The sequence below is a fragment of the Abramis brama genome, assembly GCF_963993115.1.
Source record: "Abramis brama genome assembly, chromosome: 13".
Classification (NCBI taxonomy): Eukaryota; Metazoa; Chordata; class Actinopteri; order Cypriniformes; family Leuciscidae; genus Abramis; species Abramis brama.
The window spans coordinates 13,950,911-13,974,661 of NC_139975.1; the positions used below are offsets into that span (position 1 = coordinate 13,950,911).

The following is a 23,751-nucleotide window of genomic DNA, read 5'->3' on the forward strand; positions in this document are numbered from 1 at the left end:
TATTCCACAGATGAAAGAAAGTCAGGGTTTTTTTTTTCTTTTTTTTTCTGAACAACTTGAATGTGAGTAAATAATGACAGAATTTTCATTTTGAATTTTCAAATTGTTCCTACTGTTCAGAATTATAAATTGTTCTAAAACTAAACATTCTAAAAACAATTGTTTTTGTTTAAACGACGATGAATTTGCTTTCCGCCTATTATGTTTCCCGTATTACCTAACCAGTAGTTAGAAATTTGCTAAATTACATTGATAACAAATTTTGAGTCTGTGGAGCTGAAGGTTAATAAAACTAGTAATGTAATTCTAAATTGCTGGAGGATTCTTTTTTTTCCTTCAGTGTGGGAGTATCTTTATTTACCTGTTAGAGTCATGGACACTTTATCACATATCATGGAAGGAATGACTCAGCATCTTAGTGCAGTAGCGGAATTTCCTCTGAAACTCCCTCTATCCCACTTCACATCCACTAATTTCTTTCTGAAGTCGTGGAATGTTGTATCTATTCATAATTCCACATTTCTTGTCATTCTTAGCTGACTGGATTACTCAAGGTTGACCAGATGTAATCTTTTGGTCCACAATCATATTTACAAAGGCTTCTACCTTGGAATCCTGTGGACTGTGGTGTGGCATTCAATTAACCTTTATTCTGTCAGTGTATTGAAGCACGCAATGAACTGAATTCTGGTCACCAAGGACTGTAGAAGGGCATGTTTGTAGTGAAAATTGTAGGTAGGCTAATTTCTCAGCAAAACCTTATTTTTCAGGCACATAGTTCAGGCATGTTTATCTCCATTTAAAACCATAGTTGTTACAAGACTTCAGCATCTTCCTCATGGAATGACTTAATGTTCCTCCTGTCTGGATTTAATTAGAATGCTCCACTGCCCTTTTCTCTTGCCCCTTGGTCCTTTGAGGACTGCTTTTAACCAGGATGGTACGGAGGGAGGGCTTTTCTTTGTGCACAAAGCCTCTTGAAGCAGTCACCACCTGACCTCAGTTTCTCACAAACAACGCGACCAGCCCTGAGAAGTGCTTTGTCTTTGTCGATTATCTCAGCGCTATGCCTATTTTTGGACCAGTCCTCTTATGCCACTGTTTTACATTTTACAGTTGATGTAAGTAATATTATAAGTGGCACAATGAAGTTCTGTTGTATCACTGAAAATGAGACATTTACAATTTACTTGATGTTCTCCTTACAAAAATCAAAGGTTTTATATCAAGACAATAGAGTAAATTAACTTTAACCTAGGAATGAGTGTACATTAGCATTCCTGAGAGTGCTCAAGCCACAGTTACATTTTATGTCAGCAATTCATTTGAAGTAAATTTATAGGAGGTAACAGAAAAAAGAAAAAGAAAAAAAAATCCACTCCGGATATGGGCAAAACCGAAGTGTGCCATCTACGTTTTAAAACAGGCACACAGCAGAAAATGAGGCCTTCTTGTGGCTCAGCTGTGTTTAGCTTGGATTCAGTCATGCAGTGCTAGTAAAGGCGAGTGGGCTGGTTTTTATTTTTAGGCTGTATAGGAAAGGTGTGTCTTTGAACTTTGTCAGCAGAGGCATGTGATCATGGTCTGGTTGCTGTGAGGGCAATTGAATTCTCCCAACACTTTCTGTAGAGCATATACAGATAAAGTTTTTTTCTTCTTCATTCATTTCTTTTGCTATTTACTTGTAATGTGGTTTGAAGTAAATTACTCTGTGTAATCAATACACATATATTATATTATATTATATTATATTATATTATATTATATTATATTATATTATATTATATTTAGTGCTGTCAAATCGATAAATCGCGATTAATCGCATCTATTATAAAAGTTTGTTTATATAATGTATATATATATATATATATATATATATACATTATATAAACAAACTTTTATAATAGATGCGATTAATCGCGATTTATCGATAGATATATATATATATATATATATATATATATATACAGTGAGGAAAATAAGTATTTGAACACCCTGCTATTTTGCAAGTTCTCCCACTTAGAAATCATGGATGGGTCTGAAATTGTCATCGTAGGTGCATGTCCACTGTGAGAGACATAATCTCAAAAAAAAAATCCAGAAATCACAATGTATGATTTTTTAACTATTTATTTGTATGATACAGCTGCAAATAAGTATTTGAACACCTGAGAAAATCAATGTTAATATTTGGTACAGTAGCCTTTGTTTGCAATTACAGAGGTCAAACGTTTATGTAGTTTTTCACCAGGTTTGCACACACTGCAGGAGGGATTTTGGCCCACTCCTCCACACAGATCTTCTCTAGATCAGTCAGGTTTCTGGGCTGTCGCTGAGAAACATGGAGTTTGAGCTCCCTCCAAAGATTCTCTATTGGGTTTAGGTCTGGAGACTGGCTAGGCCACGCCAGAACCTTGATATGCTTCTTACAGAGCCACTCCTTGGTTATCCTGGCTGTGTGCTTCGGGTCATTGTCATGTTGGAAGACCCAGCCTCGACCCATCTTCAATGCTCTAACTGAGGGAAGGAGGTTGTTCCCCAAAATCTCGCAATACATGGCCCCGGTCATCCTCTCCTTAATACAGTGCAGACGCCCTGTCCCATGTGCAGAAAAACACCCCCAAAGCATGATGCATCACAGTAGGGATGGTGTTCTTGGGATGGTACTCATCATTCTTCTTCCTCCAAACACGTTTAGTGGAATTATGACCAAAAAGTTCTATTTTGGTCTCATCTGACCACATGACTTTCTCCCATGACTCCTCTGGATCATCCAAATGGTCATTGGCAAACTTAAGACGGGCCTTGACATGTGCTGGTTTAAGCAGGGGAACCTTCCGTGCCATACATGATTTTAAACCATGACGTCTTAGTGTATTACCAACAGTAACCTTGGAAACGGTGGTCCCAGCTCTTTTCAGGTCATTGACCAGCTCCTCCCGTGTAGTTCTGGGCTGATTTCTCACCTTTCTTAGGATCATTGAGACCCCACGAGGTGAGATCTTGCATGGAGCCCCAGTCCGAGGGAGATTGACAGTCATGTTTAGCTTCTTCCATTTTCTAATGATTGCTCCAACAGTGGACCTTTTTTCACCAAGCTGCTTGGCAATTTCCCCGTAACCCTTTCCAGCCTTGTGGAGGTGTACAATTTTGTCTCTAGTGTCTTTGGACAGCTCTTTGGTCTTGGCCATGTTAGTAGTTGGATTCTTACTGATTGTATGGGGTGGACAGGTGTCTTTATGCAGCTAACGACCTCAAACAGGTGCATCTAATTTAGGATAATAAATGGAGTGGAGGTGGACATTTTAAAGGCAGACTAACAGGTCATTGAGGGTCAGAATTCTAGCTGATAGACAGGTGTTCAAATACTTATTTGCAGCTGTATCATACAAATAAATAGTTAAAAAATCATATATTGTGATTTCTGGATTTTTTTTTTTTAGATTATGTCTCTCACAGTGGACATGCACCTACGATGACAATTTCAGACCCCTCCATGATTTCCAAGTGGGAGAACTTGCAAAATAGCAGGGTGTTCAAATACTTATTTTCCTCACTGTATGTATATATATATATTATACATGTGTATGTGTGTGTGTGTATATATATATATATATATATATATATATATATATATATATATATATATATATAATACTGGATTGGACAGTTTATCAGCTGATACTGAGATGAAATAATTGTTTTAAGAAATATTTCAATAGACAATTTTACTCTTTTATCTATTTGTTGGTGCCACTGCTGTTTTTAGCAAAACACTAATATTATATGCAAATTTCATCTCTTTGTGCATTTATTGCAGTGATGTGTAGCCTGTTGGACTTGTTTGATGTGTCCCGCTTGGTGTCACAGACGGTTTATATATCATTGTTGGCACAGAGGGACAGGTGCTCGCCACGTGTTTACACATTTTCCATCACATGCTTGATGCTGAATTTAACATAATAGGCCCCCCAGCAATCTAAGCCAAGGTATTTATTTTTCTCCCTTTTCTTACCTTTTTTTTGCTTCCTTGTAAACCTCTTTTATCTGTAAAGTACAGCGTGTATGCAATATATAATGTACTGGCTTCATTTCTTAAGCAAGTTGACAACACACCCATGAGACTGAAGGTTACCCAAAAGGCCTGACTGCTTTTTTTCTTTTTTTTACTCCCCAACCGTTCATTGGTACAGTTAAGATTTTTTTCAGAAAGAGACAAGTAGTTGCTCGTAAGCCCTAACTTAACCGCTGCTGTTGTTGGCAAAGTGTCAATTAAATTACTATTTGTCTCTTTGCATTCACTGTCTCATTTACCTACTCGTCTAAATGGTGTGTTAACAAAAACCCACTGCGTTTCAGCGCTTTTCACTGAGCCATGCCACAGACCCTGGCTTCCTGTTTGTCAGCTGGATTGTCTCAGATAAAAATGCTCAACAAAGGCTATGGCTGCATATGCACAAAGATAGAGTGAAGAAACCTAAAGGCAGAATGGGCATATTGACATTAATTTGATATATTGGTCAATTCTATAGGGTGTTTGGCACAGAGGATTCACCCTCATGTCGTCCCAAACCTGTAAGACTTATTTTTCAATATTTTGACATATTTTTAAAAGTGCCTCACTGTTATTTATTCCAGTCCAATGCTGTTTTGGACTCCATTGAGTTTTATTGTGGGCAAAAACAGTTCAAAAACAGTTGGAACAACAAGGGTGAGTAAATGATGACAGAATTAGCATTTTTGGGTGAACTATCCCTTTAAAGTTGAAATATTGGAATATAGCCGAAGCAAGCAGCAGATTCACAATTCTGTACTTTCCCTTTGACTGGAATAACGTAGTGACGTAGAAACCAGTGGTAGGGCCTCTGACGAATTGAAAGTGTTTCTTTTGGCTGTACTTTTCAACGGTGAAACCCGGTGGGGCAGCTCTTCCAGTTTTATAATGGATGGCTTCTTTCATGCCTCATATCAAACATAAAGCCTGCTTTATAAGGTGTCATATGACCTGCAGGGCCACTCCCATTTCACCTTCTCAAATAAAAGCTCTGGCAGCATTCAAAACAAGAACTACAGAGAGATCTAGTCAGTTGATATACATTTTGGCCTTCGCTCTCCTTGAAACATCTCAATTTAAAAGGCATTTCATCTGGGTAGAAATCCCCGTGCCTGCTTTACTCCTGCCACGTCTACGTCGAGTTGATGAAAACCTTTACACAATCTTGTGTTACCCGTCTCGCATAGCTCAAGGTGTAGTCTGGTTGTTACTTTGTCCAGGTTCCCCCTCCCCCTCCCCCACTGCCCTCCCCATCCAATCCAAACCACAGCCTGAGCTCACCTGAAGTCATTTGCATATTAGGTCTGCCCTTGAATCTGATTGGTTCCAAGCGGAAGTTCTGTTTTACAGCCTGTCTGTCAGTGGTTACTCAGGGGGATGAGTCACAGTGAGAGAGAGCTTTGCTTTGCAGTACTTCTCTTTTTTAAAGACTTCAACGCGCAACCATTGCCCTCCCCTACAATGTTCTCATTTTCGTTCTCTCTACCACTGAAGTGAGTGGGAGAGGCAGAGGGCAGGTCAGTGTTCAACACCTTGAACATGCCATTTGATTCGCTTTAGACACACCCTTGGATTATTTTTTTTTTTACTTCTGTCAATGTAATCTCTCTCTTTTTTAAAATAATACATTTTTTATCTGAGTTTTTTTCTCCAACATTTTCATGTATGTTTATTTCCATAACCATGGAGTTTGACATGAAACCCCTGAATGTATAAGGTTAGTGACCATTTTGTATCTTTATGACGTAATATTATGCTGTTGTATATCTGTTAGCGCCAAGTATCTGTTGTCTGCATTCTTCACTTTGTAAGCATTATTCATCTTTTTTCATGCAATATATATTGTGTTTGTTATGAAATGACATTTTCTGATTTTAGGTCAACATTTAAATACAGTTTTTATATATATATATATTTATTACGATACAGCTAAGCAATCAATAATCTGTGCGTTTAGTCTACATTTAATAATCAACTATTGGTAGAATGATTGACAATTTTATTATAAATTGCTGCAGACGTGTGTAAAAACGTGTGTTTGGTACCGTTTTCCATACATGACCATTTTGCAGTTGTACAAATCTAACGAAATGTATTTATGATATAGTGTGCGGTATATACAAGTTTATAGTCACATGTTTTGCAAAGTATCATTGCCTTATATGGGTACCGAGAGTGAGGTAGGCAATCGTGTTTTGTAAGCCTGTTGACCAAGCCCATACGACGGTTAGAGTGGGTTACAGTGTCAAAATAAACTTTTCAATTACATCTTTGCCTGTTTTAGCTATATGCTTACAAAGTTGCCAACTTTGCACAGTGCGCCAATGTACCTTTTGTTCACGTAAGTGATGGTTTTGCTTTTGCTGTTGTAGTGTGCCATTGATTCCATTACGTGGGCTTGTAGATTTCAGTTTGATTTTAGACTGGCTTATCAGGCCTCATCATTGCCATGAAACCTGGTCTGAATGTTGCTCATCCTGTTGTGCTAAGAAACCACAGTAACTCAGGAGAGAGGAGAGTGACAAACAAATCTACTTATTGTACCCGAGCACCTCTTTTTTGCTCTTTCTCTTTTTATGAGATAATAACCCTCGCAGAACGTCATTTTGCCTGAGTTCACCACGTGTAATTATGCCTGACACCATACTTACTATAGTAACTTGTGTCATCATCTCCATGGTATGTGCTGAGACTAGCTTGTAAGTAGCAGGGTAATCAGTCTGCTAGAGAAAACAGTAATTTTTTTTTGACACAATTATATTCAAGCATGTGGCCAAAAGACATGCATGTGATGTTGAAAGAGTTTTTTAGCAAATTAAGTTACAGACAGTCACATGGGCAGCAGCTTTAGGCCAATGTCATTGCTTGTACCTTTAATTCACGTTTCGGTAATATTCCTAATTACATTTTTGAGGTCTTTTATTGATATCTAACTAATATCACATTGAGCTTCTTATATGCAATATTGTTAATGTAAAATATTACAATACAATTACATTTGATTCACTTCAGTCAGATTCACATATGAAAGCAGTTTGGTGGAGGTCAGAAAATGTGGACTTCTAGGGAATTTTCCCCCATCCAACACACCCTATGTCATATGACCTCAGGTGTTCAGGGCAATATCAGATTTTACTTTAATGGCTCTGTTATCTTGTCAGACCCCCTGTTAGGCGGGAGATACCAACAGCACTGAAACTATTATGCCCCCCACCCGGCTGTCCCTGATTTGTATTGTAAATGAGCCAGGGCACCTGGAGTTGGCCAGTAGTCAAACACAGGCCCCTTTGCTGTGGATTGCTTTGTTTGGGGCTTCTCTTCAGGTCTGAGTTTCTGTCACAGTTGGCAGCGAGGCCGGTAGTGTCAGGTTGGCTCTTCACATAAAACAGCGTCAACAAGTCCCTGCCTGTAATTGGATCATTAGGTCTTGCTGAGCAGGAGGGTTGGACTAAACTGCTCTAGCTGGTCTAGCATGGAGAACAGAAGAGGGTTGGACCTGAGAAAGAATATTTGTCCTATTCTTGTCACAGCATTGTGTGGCGTGGATTAGGTCTTGATATTGAAGAAAAATGCGATATGTGATAACTCGTTAAATAATGCGATATTCAATATGCGATATGATAATTCTCTGTGTAAAATGAAAGTGTAAAATGATTTCCAGGTGTTTAATTTATTTAAAAACTGAAAATTATATAACCAACATGTTTCACATTCTTTTTGTGAGAAAACATCCCTACAGCTTCTAAAAGTGAACACCAGTGTTTTACTGTAGCATTACATACAAAGCAAGTGTTATTTTAATATTAGTGTAAACCAGGGGGTTTAAGGTAGGCCTACATTAGGTTTATTTAACAACAGAAATTGAATAATCAAATGTAAAAATAAAACACAGGTATGAATTAAATATATTCTGATTCTTATTAAAGCTACAAAAGTTATTCAGTCAAGAGCAGTGTGTGATTTTCTTTTTGGTTTGATTAACATTAAGCACACAGACGGAAGCAGCAGTGTTGCTAAGTTCACGGTTTTCCCGCGGAATTTGGCTACTTTTACACTGTTGCCATGGGTTGTTTTTAGTCTGCTGGTTGAAAGGTTGCTTTCTGTGTGTGTGAATACTTCGCTTATTGCGCCTAATAACATTAAGCATCTCACAAGTATGTAACAGTCATGTGTCCAGTCTACTCTCTGCGTCAACCTACAACGTGGACTTTTTGTAATCTTTTGGAGTATTAAATATCATGCATATCATGGTATGTACGTTTGCGATATTTCGATATATCGTGCAGCCCTAGTGTGGATGGTACACTGAAAAAAATGATTAGTTGAAATTAATCAATTTTTTTATCGTAAGTGGTTGCATTCAATTGATTTTATTCAATTCAATTCAGTTCAATTCAATTCAATTCAAATTTATTTGTATAGCGCTTTTCACAATACATATTGTCTCAAAGCAGCTTTACAGAAAGTTTATCTACATTTAAATGTTTATCTACATTTAAACAAATGCATTAAGTTGAACTTCATAAATTTTAGTTCAACTGTTTAAATGTAGATAAAATCAATTGAATGCAACCACTTCCGATAATTTTTTTTATTAATTTCAACGAATAATTTTTTTCAGTGTATGAGAGCTGTTGTTGAGGCTTATATTGGAGACTACGGTTTGTTAGTATTTCAGTTCTTCGAAATTGTGCTTTGTCATTCCTCCAGCTTTGATTGAGTTTTTGGAATAGGAGGAACCAGTTTGGTAGCTAATTAGAGGTTTTGAGGACATCTGTCTTTTTTTTCAATGTTTAAGAGTTCCTGTCATAGAGCATAAAGTCTTTAGAAAGATCTTAATCTTAGCTTTTGAAGTTAGTGCAGTCATTGTCATTGAGCTATTTGACGTAATATTCTAAGAAATGTTTTGAAAAGTTGAAACTGACTACAATTTAAATAGATCTAATGTGACCATGACAACAGTTTGCAAAAAAAACCCAAACTATTTATAAGTGAAAAGTTAAATGAGATCACCATATGAGATACCAATTGTGTCGCCATTGGGTATCTCTGAATTTTTACTGAAAGCAGTAGTGTTCTGCTGAAAAAGTCCAGGCAGTCATTCCTTTGTTGATATGTTGTTTACTGCTAGTGGAGATTTGCATCACATTTTCATACTGCTCTCCCCATTTCCATTGAGCAACACACATTCTCAGTGTCGAAACTTTCTGATTCCTAAAACAAGCTCAGACTGGCATGCCTAAGTTCTCAGGTACCAGATACACTGGTAGAAGATTCACAATCACAGACTATTACATAATAACTTATTCAGTGTCAACTTGAAGAAAATTAGTGAATTTGTAGACCAGATCAATTATTTTATATTTAATCCATGCAAACAACTAGAGATAATGGGATTTTGTCCAAACATACACTGCATCATGGTTTAGGAAAGAAAGCGGAACAAATGGTCAGTCAGTTTAACCAAGATAAACATATGTCCTCGGCATCATAAGGAAGAGTGGCCCGCAATTTCTTCTGGGAAATGCCCTTTTGTTGAAGAAGTTGACGACTTCCACCCACTTGCTACGCCCGTTTTGGTTTTATCTCATGCTTTGGTGGGTGATGTTCCACTGAAACTGCCCACTGAATGGCTCTTTATGTTGTTCTGGAGTTGAGAACGTTCATTTACATCCTGTTCCCCAGGGCATAGGTTATCATGTGGTATACCAGGTTTTTCTTTGCTTTTGAGTAATTATGTTAAAAAAAATCCAACCAAATAGTTTGCCTCAATAGTAAGAACAAGAACATTAATTGGTTAAGAAGGCATTTCTACAGAAACTTCTTTAAGTCAATTTTCAGATCTATGTAGCAACTAAGTGTTGCAGTTTTGTTTGAAATTTTGTGAATTTGTGATCACATTTTCTGTTGATCTGCACATTTTCAGTTATTTCAATAGGAATCCAAGCTATCGGGAATTTTGTGTGAGGTTGAAAGTTTTACTCGTATTCATTCATCTTGTTTACCATCAGAAAACTTCTTGGTTTGAAAGTGATGTCAGTGTGAGCTGTGCTTCATACATCGCTACACTAATGACAATAGACAATGGATTTTTTTTGCCTGTGAAATTTTGTAAATGTGACGACTAAATGTGTTTTTTGATAATCGAACGTGTCTTTTTATGCTTTTGTCATTGAGTGTCAGAAATTGAAGATCACTTTCCACATTAACGTTGTTGTATCTCACCAGAGATGAGCTAGATATCACATGTTCGATGTCAGACCACTTCCCATGTAAACCACACTAGTCTTTTTTGCTTAGAGTGTATTCACTAAATTAGTTACAAAAACATCACATTGCCAAGCTTCTCATGACAAAGTGCTAAAAAATAACCAAACGACCATACCCACCCAAAAAACACACATTCAAAGGCTGTATTGAAATCAGTCTTATGAAACTGCATTGCAAACACTGTTTTCCAGAGCGCCTATCTTTTGTCAAAACAGTTGCAAGTTCCTCTTTTGATAGAAAGGCCTCTGTCTCTTTGTAACCTGCTCTACTGCCACTCTTGAGTCCAGTCAGCCACCTGGCATTCTCATTTAGGAGGAATGCTGTCAGCATTGCGCCATTCCAGACTCAAAGCAACATGGATGACATAGTCCCATTTGCACCGTGCAATAAAAAGGTTTACTGATGACACCAGTTTAGTGTTGTGTACCAGTGTCTTGGATGCTTCGGCCCAGACATAGAGTTTGAATAGCTGTTTTCATCTAGAGCTTCATCTACTTGTTGCTAACAAGTACTAAAGAGATGAACCAGATGAGGACTAGTGGTTACCTTCCATAACTACAGTGCAGGGGCAGCCCTGTGTCTAATATTCTAGTCTGCCTGGTAAACATCGAATACACAGACATGTGACTGGTTATCGTCATGACAATGCATTGCTTTTCATTGGAACAGCTCAGGGCAGATACCAGCCTTGAAATGCAATTACATGCAATTCAGGCTCACAAAGACTCTGAAAACAAAAAGCTTCACAGTTTGAAAGTTGTGAATAGAAGCGACCATTTCGCAAGCTCTAAAGCAACACGTGTGGTGAGCAGCTAAGCAAGTATCTAGCATTTTAAAGAAACGCACGCAGGCTTTGAACAAGTTGTGGGCGGTTGTGTTTAACAGAACATTAAACCACAAGTCACAGCTCTAAAATGACATGCTAATGAAAATGTGTTAGTTTCTGATGGTTTAATGTGACTTTTACTGAGTTTTAAAATTAGGATGTATGGTTTTGATGTGAACTAGGGTTTGCATGTACAGCATCGTATCATCGGTGAATGATGCTAAATAAAAATGTTGGCTGTTGGAAATGTCTAAGTAAAGCTATATATATATATATATATATATATATATATATATATATATATATATATATATATATTTTTTTTTTTTTACTTTGTTACATTTTAGGTGCTTATGCTGTGCATTTTAGCTTCCAATTTAGAGTTTATTTAAAGGATAATATTAGTAGATTCTGACTAAATCTGTTTGTAGTAGAAGAGGAATGATTATATTAGTGTTTATTTATTTTTTACTTTAGATGTTCTTTTAAGCCTATATAGAGACAACCTTTGGATAGTTCACCCAAAAATGAAAATGTTGTCATTATTTACTCACCCTCAAGTTGTTCCAAACCTATATGAATTTTCGATCTTCTGTTGAACACAAAAGAAGATATAAAGAATGTTGGTAACCAAACAGTTGACAGTAGCCATTGACTTCCATAGTTGTTTGATTACCAACATTCTTTAAAATATCCTTCTTTTGTGTTCAACAGAAGAAAGAAACTCATGCAGGTTTGTAAAAACTTGAGGGTGAGTAAATGATGGTAACATTTTGTCTATCCCTTTAAATGACATTGATATTTTGGTAACACTTTACAATAAGGTTCATTAGTTAACATTAGTTAATGTATTAACTAACATGAACTAACAATGAGCAATACATTTGTTACAGTATTTATTAATCTTTGTTAATGTTAGTTAATAAAAATACAGCTGTTCATTGTTTGTTCATGTTAGTTCACAGTGCATTAACTAATGTTAACAAATACAACCTTTGATTTTAATAACGTATTAGCAAATGTTGAAATTAATATGAACTAAGATTAATAAATGCTGAAGAAGTATTGTTCATTCTTAGTTCATGTTAACTAGGTAGTTAACTAATGTTAACTAATGAACCTTATTGTAAAGTGTTACCGTGTTTCTATTGGTTAAGGGTTTGTGGAAGCTGGTGGTGCCGTATAATTGTATGTTTAATAGGTCCAAATGTGTCCAGTTTAAGAACACAGCACCCTCGGTTAGTATAGAAACATATTACATCACCCAAGGAAGGAAGGAAGGTTTACTCACAAATTCTGTAGTTACATCACAACCTATGGGGGTGATTGAATATTCTTTGTAAGCTAACTAAAATAATCCTTTAAAATAATGCGTATGTGTTGATAATAATGCTGAGAGTGGTTTGAAGGTGTTTACAGTAGTATCACATTGTAGCTGTGGAAAATTGAAATCCCAGAACAATGGAGACCCATGGAAACTCTACAGACCAGAGGCGGTTGTCATTTACCGCCCCCACCTCCAAAAAGTGTGTTTACAGCATTACTTTAAAGTAAACCGGCACGATTAATTGTTAAAATATTGCGATCTCGATTCAAACACCCATTCGATTTTATTCCTGAATTACAATGATTCGGCTGTGTCTATTAAACCTTACAGACAAAATCTTATATAACCTAACCTGACAAAATCATACCGGAACATTCAAATCTGTGTTCACGCTGCTGCTGATCCAGAGAGAGCAGTTGTCATGTATAGGAATTAAACAGCTTATCAAATCATTTTCTGTCAAAAATTAAAATAATCACAGACAGATGGATATAAACACTGATGTCTACGATAGCGACAAAATAGACCAAATCCCCTTACAAGTAACATGGCGCTTAAAATAACGATTTTGTTATGCCACCAGGCGATGACAAGTGACTGTTAATTTTTTTTATTTGTCATTAAATCAAGAGATTCGTTCAAAAACGCTGATTCATCCAGTAACGAAACAAGTGAAGTCTTTATGATTGAGTCTTTAAATCATTCATTCAAAACAAATTTAAAAAAACATTAATTCTAATTAATTAAAAGTTTTGAAATAGACGGCAGAAATGTATATTTTGTCAGAACCTCCAGTAATTTACATGCTATTTTATTTAGTTGTCTGTTCAGAATTGTGGGAGAATCGTGATCTCTGTTTAAAAAAAAAAAAAAAAAATGTGTGAATCTCAATTTATCCAGAATGGTGCAGATCTATTCATATATATTCAACTGATATATTCATCAAGTAGTGCCTTTGAAAAACCTACATTATCAGTGTTCAAACAGTTCAAACTTAGACATATAAAATAAATTAAGTTCTGTATGGTCAGAAAGCTCTATATATTTATTAGTTAAATTGAGATGATCTTTGCCATTTCACAGTAGTTATGGTATGAGGATACCAGTTGGTTGCAGTTCAGGCCACATATCAACCCTAATTGCTTAAAAAACATACCTATGTTCATTGGTTTATGTCACTCGTGTTGCAAATGTATTTGGAGTGACATTCAAAATAATGGATCAGATGTCAAGACATTACAAGAGAGATTATTTGATGTGCTATCAACAACACTAATCAATAGCCTTAAATTAGATCATTTTCTTCAGCAGACTGTATTTCTGTATATATATATATATATATATATATATATATATATATATATATATATATATATATATATATATATATATATATATATATTATCATCATTTCTTGGTTGGTTCATTTTTACCCATTGTATCTGTGTCATATCACTCAACATGCTATAGGTCACCTCACAGTCGGTTTCTTAGCAACAACCACTCCTTGTTTACATTTTCATTGTGAGTCTCATTTAGTGTTAACAATCCTCAAGAGATATTATGTCTATTGCATACGCACAAATTAGTGCCTTGTTATTGGTACCTTGCAGTGAGCCCAAATGCTTTACTATCAGATTCTGCTGATTTGATGGATAACTGTGTTTTTACTAACTGTATTTCACTCACTCGTTTGTTTTGTAGTTCTCGCCTCACTTCAGGATATTGTCACTATCTGTATAAGTAGATTTGAGATGATGACTACTTCTTTTTAAGCTCCCTCGTTTATGGCCTCGCATATTATTGTTGGCTTTTCTCATCTTGTTGCTATCATGTACAAACGATGGCACTACAAAGGCCAGTGTTCCTTCTCAAATATTGACCCGAATTAAAACCTACCACCAGCATCTGCATACCGCCTCCTCACGAACCGACAAACAACGACAACAAAATGGCTATGTGTAATCTCTCTCCCATCACTGATCTCTGAAAGTCATTACCTACTACAGCTATTCTTTTCCAGTCCTCTCTCGTCTCTTGTATTGAGAGATTTGAATGGATGAATGGGGGAAGGGGAGTGTTATTTTATAGTGGTGTGTTTTATTGCGGTGGTGTTTGCTTTGCGCTGTTTTTCTCCGCAGGTTACACAGGTGATGCCTGGGCCAACATTCACATCAGCTCATTCAAATATTTCCAGCAGTAAATGACGTATCATGATGAATCGTATCAAGAGTATATGCCTTCTGTGTTGTTAAAGAAGATTATTGATACACATACTAGATTTCATAATGTTATTCTGGTTCAGCACCTGAAAATGTGTCTTTTGCTACAGTATCTGCAGAGTTGGTTCATGGGTAATAATTAAATAATTATGCAATTAGGCTGCAGTTAGTAGTTGGTAAAAAGAAAGGTCTTCCTGTACACCTTTCCCATGGGGTTGTATTAACCAGGATGGATCTGAAAGCTGTCTAAACATATCACTTACACTATTGTGGACTCATCAGCCTTTCACAGAATAATATCACCACATTCAGAGTAAATGGACTCATGGACAATACCACAACATGTTGGTAAGAGCTTATAGTATGTTCTGTAGTTTAATAAACCAGTGCTATTTTGGAGATAAAAGATGAAGCGGCTGGTTGGATTATGCGTTTAATTTCAACCCTGGGTATATTCCGGGTCTCTCTTCATAATGAAGAGTCGGTCTCAGTACCATCTTATCATGCTTATTACTGAATAAAGATGGACTTTTTTTTACTTAGTCTGCAGATTTATACCATGTAACTGATATGTAATCACTTAATGGAAATGTAAGTGACCTCTTTTCATGTTGCACCTCCTCTTCCACATTGTCATAGTCAAGACCGCATGACGTGACTAGAAGAGAACTACACCACATATTGCACACGGCCCCTGCAGCTCTACAGGGCCAAAGGCAAACCTTACATAACTTATAATAAATGGCATGAATGTCAGTTATTTTGGGCCCGTTGTGTCAGCTATAAAGTATTTTATGATGCATTATAATCGAGGAGTGCCAGCCTCGCAGCAAGGAGTGTATGACTTAGTTTTAGAGCATGATGGTTTTATCAATGTCTGCTGGACTCATAAATACAAAGACAGATATGGGTTGCTCCAATTACTTTCTAATTTGGGTATAGTCAGGAAAATGACGGCAGTTATTTGGCGGGAATTTAGTCAGCTTGATTTTTTTCTACCTGTCTATATGTCTATCTGTCTGTCTGTCAAAAAAAAGACAAATAAAATATCTACATTGCAATACCCAGGTTCAGTTTAGATAGATTTGGATGAAGGTATAAATGCACGTTTTACATTTCAAAATATTTTGAAGGGTCTAGAACAATGACAATGACAACAATGATTCAGTTAGTAGACTGCATACAAATGCAGCTTTTGCCCATGTGGACATCTCATGAAGTTTATGTCTAGACCTGTTTGGAATGCTCTTTGCATTTAACAGCCAGCTTCAGTTTCGTTGTACCCCCAGCTTGCAGATTTTTAGCTGATTTCAGGCAAGAGTTGTGTTTCTCATGCATGCTTTTTTTCACAAGGCCTCAAGCATACAGAAAGGAACTTCAAACAGTTAGTTTCTCTTTTAGTGACAGTGAACTAAAATGTGAACTTTGAATTTTACTGCTTTACGACTGGCGAAAACCCTGTGATGTCTATGGTCTTATCAACTGTAGAATGTGAGCTGTGTCATCACTGGCTCTTTTGGGTTCCTAGAATTTAATTTTGTAGCATGCAAGTGCAAGGCAGACATGTTTTTCTGCTGTATTCAGGGTGCATTTTTCCCTCCTTGTGCAGACATATGCTGTGACATGTTGGTATTGGTATGAGTGTAAACACATCGGGGATGGGTGAGTCAAGATGGCGGGGGTGGCGCTATTTCTCAACAGTACATATGTTGCCATAGAGGAAAGCATGTTAAATACTGCCCCAGGACAGCTAGAACGTCCCCAGACGCCTTTGATTTCTTCCAGATTACATGGTAGAACCAAACAGGCGTTGAATTCAATGCATTTTGAAGTTAGTTGAATTTTATTTACTCAAGTGTGAGATGGATGTTTTAGATATTTTTGTAGAAACTAAATCATAAGCAGAATAAAACAATGCAAGTGTCACACAGTGTGTCATAGATAGCAGATTCTAAACATGGTCAGATGATTGTGAGTGAGAGAGAGGGAGGTGCAAACACTTGGCTTAGGAGTTTGAAGTTTGAAGTCAGTATATCAGGCTGAAAGCCCTGAGTTTCTCCAGTCTTGTCATGCTCTGAATTGTTCCTGCATAGAAGCCAAAACATTTAGTCATTGTACTGAAATATCTGAAGTGTTTTTCAAATTTCCTATGCCGCTGGAAGCAGCGCAGAATGCAGTTCAAAAGATTTCAACAATTAGATGCTGGAAGGTTCTTCAAGCAGTCAAAATGAAACCGTTGTATAGTTACAATACATTCAATCAATACATTGGGAAAATTATATCTTATGGTAAAATAAAAAGTATGTGTTTGTACAGCTGATATTGGATATTTTTATTTATTTATCTGTATTAATGTAGCAAATTTTTAATTTCGAATTTTAAGACCAGCACATCCCTCCCTAATATCATTCCAATGCCACTATGCCATTTTGCAGATACTGGCAGTTGTAGGATAACTTTTACCTTTTGGGCCTCAAAGTTTGAAGTACAACAATAACTTTTGTCTTTTTTAGCCTCTGTAGCAATTTCCTGTCCTGTTTTCACAAGTCTGACGTGTCTTCCTATCTGTGGTGTGCGGCCTGTTGCCACATAGTAGAAACAGATCACGGGGAAGAACATTTTTAACATTATGTAGCACACACCATGTGCCTTTTAAGAAGTCCATCAGTTTGGTTCAGCTCGCTGCTGGTAAGATATAATCTGCTTACATTTTTAAACATCAGCCCTTTTCTTGCCCATCAGCATCTGTACCAATGCCTGACGACACTACATCCACGTAGAGGAAATAGCTAAGCGATTAGTCGCAGATGAACCCTGAGACTGAGAGTAAGAGATGTGAGAGAGGAAGTGAGTAAGGGTGCACCAAGTTCTGTTCCTCATGTTGTTTTCTCAGTAATTAACCCCAGTCTGTGACACTCATGCTACATGGAATTGAGTCTATAAAACAATTGGTTTCTAATTGAGAATATATGTAATTTTAAATCATGAGATTTGTGTTTGTGAGCTCGGTCTTGATGGTTTTAGTTTATAATACATTGTTTGATTGTGCGTGTGGTGGTATCAGCTCTTTGGGATGATATCTGAGATAAGTGAAGCTTTTTGAAGGTGTCTGAAGATGTTTTTTTTTAGAATTCGGAGAACCAGACTTGTTTTGTTCTTCTCAGAAACAAACCGCTGAAGGGTGGCATGATCTGATGGTGATGAAGACGGGGGTTCAGTGTAAAAGTAGGGACCCTTTAAATAAAAAATAAAAAAAAGAATTCAATAAATGTGAATTGACGAGTAGACCGTGTGCCATGCTGTTATTGTTAAAGCATAATGTTTTATTCCAATAGTGGTTACCAACTAAATATAAATATACTGCAGTCAAACATGTCGAAAACACAAAAAAGTGAGAAATACGGAATCTAAGAGGAAGGGGAAGAAGTTTCCACTCTCAAAATGAGAGAGAAGTGTTCGCTTGTTTGTGGTCTAACAGTCAGGAAGTAGCAGAAACCGACTGCTCAGTGATGCATTTCCTGTCACTGCACGATTCACAGGTCAGTTGTGGCTGTTCTTTTTCCTTTTGCATTTGAATGTGTTTAGTTTAGGGTTCCTTTACCATGGCTTAAAGTTTGACCAACTGGAAGCTCATTTCATAGTGTAGGTTGTATAATTTTTGGTCGTAAACGAAGTTGACATTTTTATAAAATGCAATTTGAATCATCTTAAAATTGTTTGGAAAATCATGAATGGGGGGGATGCTCTCTTTCATCTCCTCAAACAAGTTTCCGTCTGGGAGAGATCAACACAACTGATGTTAACCAAGCGTCTTTAGACCCTACTGAGTTTAGTGGCAGGGATTTTGCCTTCACCTGGCCTCAGTCTCTCCTCCCCAGCCTTTAATGTTTGGAGAGCTGAGCTCCAGGCTCAAAGATAACAGCTCCTGTCTCAGGTGGGTGTGGGCCCCTTGACTTTTTCTAGCACCTTGAGGGGGAGTGGAAAAGTACAAGACTTGAGAGATCAGATTAAATTTGCTTCATCTCCTGCAAAGCTAGCAGAAGGTAAAGCCTTTCTTCTCTCTCTCGGTTTTAGCATAGCAGAAGTGGCGCTTCTCGAAGCAACGTGTTTGTCTCTCTCTCCGCTTCTTTTTTTCGTCATTCCCTTTCCCTCACAAAGATTGCTCTCGTTTTTATAATGTCCTTTTTTTAAAATCTTACCTGGTTTTATGCTTTTATCCTCGAAACACTTTTCGGGTCTGTATTGGAAACACACTGTGAAATGTCGACTTCTGTGCCGTGTTGTTGTAGGCTGATGTGGCCATGGGAGTTGCTTGTATGCTCGTCTCATTAATTGCCGTCTCTCTTGTTCTGTTGAATTAGCAAACATTCGCCTCACAGGCCCTTGACCTTTCTCCCTGATGTATAATATACTATTCTCCACTTCTGTGACCAACAAAAGGGGTGTGTGATGCTGATACTTTCACATCACTTTTAGAAGAAGAGAAAGCCAGCCTTTCTCATCAATGTAGGCACATCAAATACCAGTGCTGACACTAAAAAAGAAATGTACATATAGTCTTTCTGAAGTACTCAGTATGGTACCTTCGCTATTTTTACTGACGTGGCTGCTTTCAGACGTGCATATTTGGATGCTCGTGCATAATCGCATGCAAACTGCGGCCGAGTGCATGAACAGGCACATGGGCTTTTTGATCATAATGCTCATCTTTGTGAGCTATACATGTGTACATAGTCAGTTTTGTCTTATCTTATTGTCAACAAGTGGGACAATAAATTAGGAAATATGTCAACAATCTAACTGTCTTAATTAATTAACATATATTGTTGATATAAATCAAACAGTAATTTTGATAAAAAGAAGACACAAATCACTGGTTCAAAATCATTTAGTTATTATAAATCATTTAATTACATATTGCATTGTTATTTAATTGCCAATTTAATTTGTTATATTTAAAGTAGCATTCAAATGTGTTTTTTAAAAATATTATTATTTTTATTCAGCAATGACATTTATAATGTTACAAAATATATTTATATTTCAAATAAAATGCTGTTCTTTTAGGAGGCACAACTGTTTTCAACATGAATAATAATAAGAAATGTTTCTTGAGCACCAAATAAGCATGTTATGATTTCTGAAGGATCATGTGTCAATCAATACTGGAGTAATGATGCTGATTGTCAAGACTGGAGTATTGATGCTGAAAATTCATTATATTAAAATAGAAAACAGTTGTTTTGAATTGTAATCATATTTCACAATATTACTGTTTTTGTTCTATTTTTGCAGCCTTACAAATGCAGCCTTGGTGAGCATAAGAGACTTATGTAAAAACAATAAAACAATCTTACTGCCCCCAAACTTTTGAACAGTATTAATATTAAATATTTTAAAAAGGTTGTTCAGTTGTATATTATTCAAAATTGGTGCTGTGTACTGTGAAGTTTAATACATTGGTATTACTTGGACATAAAGCTAGTAACTTTTGTCAGGACAGTTTAAATGATATGTGGCCATATAGATGAGTACATTCAAGTTCATTATCCATAGTCCCTAAGTTCATTATCACAGCATTACAGGACTTCACTTGAGTTGAAGCATCACATCCTCACAGGAACTGGGCTAAAAACATCCATGTTCTGCTGAGTCAAGCAGCTGACCCTGTTAAAAGAGACTTTGTCCTCCATATTGATTTAAAGGCTGCTTTTGGCTTAATTCCACCCTCAGGGTTTCTCTTCCCTTTAGTAAGTGAGAACAAGCCTTCAGATGTCTTGCACGACACATATATGTTCACTGGCTCACTGGAGGTGTTTTAATGTCACATTTTGCTTGTGGAGTGTGTTTTTACTAAAACGCTCAAAACTGGCATGTTCTGAAATTCCAGGAATGCCAGGAATGCCAGTCCTCCTTCCTGACCTAGCAAGAAAAGAGCTTCATTTTCCTCTCGCTTTCTCTTAGTCAGTGTCTCTCCAAAAGCATATAGTATCCCAAGCTATTTTGAGTCTAGTTTTTCTCAAATGTGTTGACATCACCATTGCCATGACGTCACTCCCCACAGAGTAACTAGAGATTGCTTCGCCCTCTTCAAAACCATTTCCATCCATCCTAGTGATGTCATAAGAATAAGGCAGCTCACGATCACACCACATCTTGAATCCATAAGCATTCCCATCAAACTGCTCACCTATGTTAGATGATAATTCGTGCTTGAATTTGCTTGCTCCTTGATTGAATTCCATTGTCAGGGTGACTCATGGCTTAGCCATTCGGTTGGATTAAATTACATCCTTTCATGGTCAACACTGAACTCAGCTGAGGACGCTACAGGGGCGGGTGGGTCGACAGGGTCAATAGGGTAAGATGTATTTGTTCGTAATCATTCTCCCTTTCAAACTGGTTATTCTGTCCAACATTTTAGTCAGCGTCTTGCTTCATATTTACTTGTTTTGACAACACAGACTAGGCGCTTTGCCAGACTCGTACCAGCTGCTGCATTAGGACTCGGGACAGACGTTTTTCATGTACACCTCATAGTTTTACCTTGTTTGCTGAGTGTGTATCCTTGGCAGACCTCAGCCATGGAGTGATTCCATGCAAGCCCCACCCTGGAGTGTTTGCTTACTGAAGTCTTGAGTACTGAGTAACTCTACCTCCCTCTCGGCGCCTCTGGATGACGTGCAGCAGGCCTTTGTTTGTGTGCACATGTTGGGACTATAGGCAACTGTTGTCGCATCCCCTTGTATCGTTTGCAGGCTGCCGTCACGGTAGCGTAGATCACTCACCGTGTGCCCGGCACGAGGTCTTGTTATATACAACTGGGAATCAGCACGGAGAGCAGCATGGTGCATGCGATCACAGATTTGCACGATTTTGCTCCCCACCAGGCTCATCTCTCTGTGTGAAACGTTCTCATCAATCCCATATCACGCTTTCATTTGCCAGCACATCACCGTCAAGTGGTGTGAATTACTTCATTACTCCAAAGCAGGGTTGTAGACCATGGCAAGATCGTCTAATAGAATTTCAAGCTGCGAGCTTTGGCTGTGGCATATGCAGCTGTAGTTTGAGGTACGGAGAGCTTTTTGAATCGGAAAGAAGAACCGAAAATGACATGAGACCATTTTGAGCTAGTCTGTAAAGAAGGAGGCAGAACTCAGCCATGCTGTTGTTTGGCGACTTCTGACCCTTGGCTCGCACTACGGAGACTTCATGGGCGAGTGCTTTCCCAGACTGCAGAGGTAGGCATGACCCACTCTGTGTGGTCTTGATTTGCCTGATATCAGTATAGTTGTGATTATAATTGTTAGCACTGTTTATGCTATACGGGTATGTGCAGTTTGTTGAGAAGAAATGTGCCTTTACTTGATATAAAGTGCTCTAAAATACCCCATCGATTTGCCTTATAAATTGAAGTAGGAACCCTTTCCATATTTAGAAAACCAATATATAGGGATGCATGATGCATCAGCCGATATTTGTTAATTTTTAAGTTTGAGATTAAAAAAAAAAAAAAAAGAGTACTTTTATTCAGCAAGGACACATTAAATTGATTAAAGGTTACAGTAAAGACATTTATAATGTTACAAAAGATTTCTGTTTCAAATAAATACTGTTCTCTTGAACTTTTGAAAGAATGAATCCTAAAAAAAGTCAAGGTTTTCGCAAAAATATTAAGCAAAACAAGTGTTTTCAGTATCGTTTATAATAAGAAATGTTTCTTGGGCACCAAAGCAGCATATTAGAATGATTTCTGAAGGATCATGATGTAGCCTTGGTGAGCATAAGAGACAGAAACATTACAAAATCGTACCTACCCCAACCTTTTGAACGGCAGTCGATCTTAGATATATACTGTATGGGCCGATGAATTTTATTTTTCTTCATACTGTACATTATAATGTAGAACTTGTAGCATTTGTTTTATTTATTTAGACATAATAGTTTAAAAGTATAATATGAGCCGTTTGTTGGTTATTGGCCATTAACATGAAAATAATAATTATTAATTTAGTATTAGTATCATACAGAATTTTAATATCTCTCTTAATATACTCATACTCTACCAGATCATCAAAGAGACTTGAGGATGACCTCTTTTTATTTGACGTAAGCCCCTAGAAACCTACCAGAACACCATAGCAACCACCTAGTTTGGTTAGTGCTAATAATAGGTTGGGCCTCTCTGTTATGGGATACACCATCATGGTCCTCTCTTGTAGAGACAAGGCCGCACAAGGCCACATGTTGAAGATGAGACTCCAGCTGCTACAGAGGTCTTGGGCAGAGACTGAGCTAAACAGAACATTTGTTTGAGCCCCCTGCCACCTACACCCACACGGACCTATCTTTCCTATTCTCTTTAACTGCCCCCATTAAACCCTTGTACCCACCCACCCCACCTACCCCAACCCCCAGACACCATTCAACCTGGTATGCACTTGTTGACACACACACACACACACACACACACACACACACACACACACACACACGCACACACGCACACACACTGTCGTTTCAAAGCAAACAAGCCCCACCCTGCCACAGAGGAGACGTGGGCCGCTCCACTGCCTGCCATTTTACACCCCCCTTCAGTGGTTCGTCCAAACCTTCCCTCCTCTCCCCACAGCACTCGTTTAATCTTTAACCAGATTGCAGACCCTTCTGTTCCTTCTCGCCACCTCAGGGCTGGGAAGAGGGTACTCTTTCTCTCATAGGCCTGTGATTCTTGTGTTTTTGGGTTTCCGTAGTTCAGCTGGCTTCAGTGTGAGGAGTGAATGTGGACTTTGGATGAGGGTGTGTTTGGGCCCTTCTACTCTGATAACCAAACCTTGTTTACAGTACCCCTTTGATCAGGCTGGGTGATCTCATATCCTGTGTGATCCATGCCCCTCATCCCTTCCTCCGCACTGCCACTGAAGAGGTTCACTTATGCATCTGAACCTTGACGAATTAAACCAGGCATTCAAAATGAAAGTAGACCAGCTGTCTCGCTGCTTTTAGTGATTTTTGTCCATCATTTGAAACATCATTCAATCAGAATAGT

General features: G+C 37.6%; 1 protein-coding gene across 6 annotated transcripts in view; it reads left to right on the forward strand.

The window, feature by feature from the left end:
* elf1 (E74-like ETS transcription factor 1) overlaps positions 1-23,751 on the forward strand; it is a 43,915-nt gene that overhangs the window by 5,385 nt on the left and 14,779 nt on the right. Inside the window, exon 1 of one of the 6 annotated variants that reach the window (XM_084134096.1) lies at positions 5,444-5,771. The exons of 1 other annotated variant lie outside the window; for it this stretch is intronic. The gene's annotated coding sequence lies outside the window, so the exon portion shown is untranslated. Of the gene's footprint in view, positions 1-5,443; positions 5,772-17,260; positions 17,388-17,751; positions 18,239-21,775; positions 21,944-23,751 lie in introns of those variants that run through there. 4 more of the 6 variants (XM_084134101.1, XM_084134097.1, XM_084134099.1 and 1 more) reach the window with 4 other exon arrangements.